Here is a 6,000-nt window from a genome sequence, read left to right as displayed (position 1 = left end):
TACTAACAGCCATAAAAGGGTAAATCGACAGCAACACAATCATAGTAGGGGACTTTAACACCCAACTTTCACCAATGGACAGATCATCCAAAATGAAAATAAAGAAACACAAGCTGCAAATGATACATTAAATAATATGGACTTAATTGATATTTATAGGACATTCCATACAAAAACAACAGAATACACATTTTTCTCAAGTGCTCATGGAACATTCTCCAGGATAGATCATATCTTGCGTCACAAATCTAGCCTTGGTATATTTAAGAAAACTGAAATCGTATCAAGTATCTTTTCCGACCATAGCGCTATGAGACTAGACATCAATTACAGGAAAAGATCTGTAAAAAATACAAACTAATGGAGACTAAACAATACACTACTTAATAACGAAATGATCACTCAAGAAATCAAATAGGAAATAAAAAAATACCAAGAAACAAATGACAATGGAGACACGACTACCCAAAACCTATGGGATGCAGCAAAAGCAGTTCTAAGACGGAAGTTTATAGCAATACAATCCTACCTTAAGAAACAGGAAACACCTCGAATAAACAACCTAACCTTGCACCTAAAGCAATTAGAGAAAAAAGAACAACAACAAAAAAAAACAAATTTCGCAGAAGGAAAGAAATCATAAAGATCAGGTCAGAAATAAATGAAAAAGAAATGAAGGAAACAATAGCAAAATTCAGTAAAACTAAAACCTGGTTCTTTGAGAAGATAAACAAAATTGATAAACCATTAGCCAAACTCATGAAGAAAAAAAGGGAGGAGACTCAAATCAACAGAATTAGAAATGAAAAGGAGAAGTAACAACTGACACTGCAGAAATACAAGATCATGAGAGAATACTACAAGCAACTCTATGCCAATTAAATGGACAACTGTAAGAAATGCACAAATTCTTAGAAATGCACAACCTGCCGAGACTGAATCAGGAAGAAGTAGGAAAAAATTAACAGACCAATCACGAGCTCTGAAATTGAAAATGTGATTAAAATTCTTCCAACAAACAAAAGCCCAGGACCAGATGGATTCACAGGTGAACTCTATCAAACATTTAGAGAAGAGCTAACACCTATCCTTCTCAAACTCTTCCAAAATACAGCAGAGGGAGGAACACTCCCAAACTCATTCTATGAGGCCAACATCACCCTGATATCAAAACCAGACAAGCATGTCACAAAGAAAGAAAACTACAGGCTAATATCACTGATGAACATAGATGCAAAAATCCTCAACAAAATACGAGCAAACAGAATCCACAGGCACATTAAAAGGATCATACACCATGATCAAGTGGGGTTTATTCCAGGAATGCAAGGATTCTTCAATATACGCAAATCAATCAATGTGATACACCATATTAACAAATTGAAGGAGAAAAACCATATGGTCATCTCAATAGGTACAGAGAAAGCTTTTGACAAAATTCAACAGCCATTTATGATAAAAACCCTGCAGCAAGTAGGCATAGAGGGCACTTTCCTCAACATAATAAAGGCCATATATGACAAACCCACAGCCAACATTGTCCTCAGTGGTGAAAAACGGAAAGCATTTCCAGCAAGATCAGGACCAAGACAAGTGTGCCCACTCTCAACCCTCTTATTCAACATAGTTTTGGAAGTTTTAGCCACAGGAATGAGAGAAGAAAAGGAAATAAAAGGAATCCAATTAAGAAAAGAAGAAGTAAAGCTGTCACTATTTGCAGATGACATGATTCTATACATAGAGAATCCTAAAGATGCTACCAGAAAACTACTAGAGCTAATCAATGAATTTGGTAAAGTAGCAGGATACAAAATTAATGCACAGAAATCTCCGGCATTCTTATACACTAGTGATGAAAAATCTGAAGGTGAAATTAAGAAAACACTCCCATTTACCACTGCAACAAAAAGAATAAAATATCTAGGAATGAACCTACCTAAGGAGACAAAAGACCTGTAGGCAGAAAATTATAAGACACTGATGAAAAAATTTAAAGATGATACAAATAGATGGATAGATATACCATGTTCTTGGATTGGAGGAATCAACATTGTGAAAGTGACTCTACTACCCAAAGCAATCTACAGATTCAATGCAATCCCTATCAAACTACCACTGGCATTTTTCACAGAACTAAAACAAAAAATTTCACAATTTGTGTGGAAACACAAAAGACTCCGAATTGCCAAAGCAATCTTGAGAAAGAAAAACGGAGCTGGAGGAATCAGGCTCCCTGACTTCAGGCTATACCACAAAGCTACAGTAATCAACACGGTATGGTACTGGCACAAAAAGAGAAATATAGATCAGTGAAACAGGATAGAAAGCCCAGAGATAAACCCACACACATATGGTCACCTTATCTTTGATAAAGGAGGCAAGAACATATAGTGGAGAAAAGACAGCCTCTTCAATAAGTGGTGCTGGGAAAATTGGACAGGTACATGTAAAAGTATGAGATTAGATCACTCCCTAACACCATACACAATAATAGCTCAAAATGGATTAAAGACCTAAATGTAAGGCCAGACACTATCAAACTCTTAGAGGAAAACATAGGCAGAACACTGTATGACATGAATCATATCAAGATCCTTTTTGACCCACCTCCTAGAGAAATGGAAATAAAAACAAATGGGACCTAATGAAACTTCAATGCTTTTGCACAGCAAAGGAAACCATAAACAAGACCCAAAGACAACCCTCAGAATGGGAGAAAATATTTGAAAATGAAGCAACTGACAAAGGATTAATCTCCAAAAATTACAAGCAGCTCAGTAACAAAAAAACAACCCAATCCAGAAGTGGGCAGAAGACCTAAGTAGACATTTCACCAAAGAAGATATACAGACTGCCAACAAACACATGAAAGAATGCTCAACAGCATTAATAATCAGGGAAATGCAAATCAAAACTACAATAAGATATCATCTCACACAGGTCAGAATGGCCATCATCAAAAAATCTAGGAACAATAAATGCTGGAGAGGGTGTGGAGAAAAGGGAACACTCTTGCACTGCTGGTGGGAATGTGAATTGGTACAGCCACTATGGAGAACAGTATGGAGGTTCCTTAAAAAACTACAAATAGAACTACCATATGACCCAGCAATCCCACTACTGGGCATATACCCTGAGAAAACCATAATTCAAAGAGTCACATACCAAAATGTTCATTGCAGCTCTATTTACAATAACCAGGAGATGGAAACAACTGAAACGTCCATCTTCAGATGAATGGATAAAGAAGATGTGGCACATATATACAATGGAATATTACTCAGCCATAAAAAGAAACGAAATTGAGTTATTTGTAATGAGGTGGATGGACCTAGAGTCTGTCATACAGAGTGAAGTAAGTCAGAAAGAGAAAGACCAATACCGTATACTAACATATATATGTGGAATCTAAGAAAAAAAAATGTCATGAAGAGCCTAGGGGTAGGACGGGAATAAAGACACAGACCTACTAGAGAATGGACTTGAGGATATGGGGAGGGGGAAGGGTAAGCTGTGACAATGTGAGAGTGGCATGGACATATATACACTACCAAACATAGGGTGGATAGCTAGTGGCAAGCAGCCGCATGGCACAGGGAGATCAGCTAGGTGGTTTGTGACCACTTAGAGGCATGGGATAGGGAGGGTGGGAGGGAGGGAGATGCAAGAGGGAAGAGATATGGGAACATATGTATCTATATAACTGATTCATTTTGTTGTAAAGCAGAAACTAACACACCATTGTAAAGCAATTATACTCTAATAAAGATGTTTAAAAAACAAAAAAACATATTATCAACATGGTAACCACAAATCAAAAACATATAATAGATACACAAAAGCTAAAAAGAACGGAACACAAGCACATTCTAAAGAAAATCATCAAACCACAAGGGAACCAAATAAGAAGAAATAAACAGACAATAACTACAAAAATAACTGGAAAACAAGTAATAAAATGCCAGTAAGTACATACTTATCAACATTTACTTTACATGTCAATGGACTAAATGCTCTAATCAAAAGATAGAGTGGCTTATCAGATGAAAAAACAACACCCTTCTATATGCTGCCTACAAGAGACTCACTTCAGAGCTAAAAATACACACAGACTGAAATTGAGGGGATAGAAAAAGATATTTCTTGCAAATGGAAACAACAAGAAAGCAGGGGTAGCAATACTCACATCAGACAAATAGACTTTAAAATAAAAGCCATAAAGAAAGACAAAGAAGGGCATTTTATAATGATAAACTGATCAACACAAGAAGAGATTATTACACTCATTAATATATGTGCACCCCATACAGGAGCACCTTAATATATAGAGCAAATACTAACAGATGTAAAAGGAGAAATTGACAATAATAGAAGACTTTAACACCCCACTGACATCAATGGACAGATTATCCAGACAGAAAATCACTAAGGCAACAGTGGTCTTAAATGACACAACAGACGAGTTGGACGTAATAGATATCTATAGGACAGTACATCCGAAAACAACAGAATACATATTTTTTTTCAAATACACATGGAATGCTCTCCAGGATAGATCACACACTAGGCCAGAAAACAATTCTCAACAAATTTAAGAGGACAGAAATTATATCAATCGTTTTTTAACACAACAGTATGAAACTAGAAATCAATTACAGAAAGAAAAATGGGAAAAGAACAAACATGTGGAGACTAAACATCATGCTACTGAAAAACCAAAAGGTTGATGAAGAAATCAAAGAGGAAATCAGAAAATGCCTCAAGACAAGTGAAAATTAGCAGAAGGGAGGAAATAAGATCAGAGAGGAAACACAGACAAAAAAAAAATCAATAGAAAAAACTGTGAAACCAAGAGTTTGTTTTTTTGAAAAGATAAACAAAATTGATAAACCTTTAGACAAACTTACCAAGAAGCAAAGAGAGAGGACCCAAATAAATAAAATAAGAAGTGAAAAAGGAAAAATAACTGATACCACAGAGATACAAAAAAATCATAAGCAAATACTATGAACAATTATATGCCAAAAAATTAGACAACCTAGGAGAAACAGACAAATTTCTAGAAACATACAACCTTCAAAGACTGAATCAAGAAGAAACAGACAATTGGAACTGACCAATCACTAACTGAAACTGAATTTGTAATTGAAAACAAACTCCCAGTAAACAGAAGTCCAGTACCAGACAGCTTTGCAGGGGAATTCTACCAAACATATACGAAGAACTAATATCTACCCTTCTCAAACTAGTCCAAAAAAATTCAAGAGGACAGAACACTCCCAAGTTTGTTCTATGAGGACACCATTACCCTGATACCAAAACCAGACAAAGACACTACAAAAAAACAAAATTACAGGCCAGTATTTTTGATGAATATAGATGCAAAAATCCTCAAAACATTTGCAAACTGAATCCAACAATATATAAAAAAAGATCATACACCACAGAAGTTGGATTTATTCCAGGGATGAAAGGGTAGTTCAATATTCAAAAATCAATCAATGTGATACACCATATTAACAAAAGGATAAAAACCACATGATCATCTCAATAGGTGTAGAAAAAGCATTTGATGGAATTCAACATCATTTGTGATTAAAAACTCTCATTAAAGTGGGTAGAGAGGGAACAAATCTCAACATAATAAAGTCCACTTATGACAAACCCACAGCTAACATTATATTCAACAGTGAAAAGCTGAAAGCCTTTGCTCTAAATTCAGGAACAAGACAAGGATGCCCACTCTCATCACTTTTATTTAACACAGGCTTAAAGTCCTAGTCACAGCAATCAGACAAGAAATTAACAGTATCCATATCTCAAGGGAAGAAGTTGAAGTGTCACTATTTGCAGAGACATGATACTTTATATAGAAAACCCTTAAGTCTCCACCCAAAACTACAACTAATAAATGAATTCAGCAAAGGTGCAGGATACAACATTAATATACAGCAATCTGTTGTTTTTCTATACACTAATAATGAACTAACAGAAAGAGAA

Source organism: Phocoena sinus, chromosome 2 (assembly GCF_008692025.1).
Source record: "Phocoena sinus isolate mPhoSin1 chromosome 2, mPhoSin1.pri, whole genome shotgun sequence".
NCBI classification, from domain to species: Eukaryota; Metazoa; Chordata; class Mammalia; order Artiodactyla; family Phocoenidae; genus Phocoena; species Phocoena sinus.
This window is presented reverse-complemented; position numbering follows the sequence as displayed.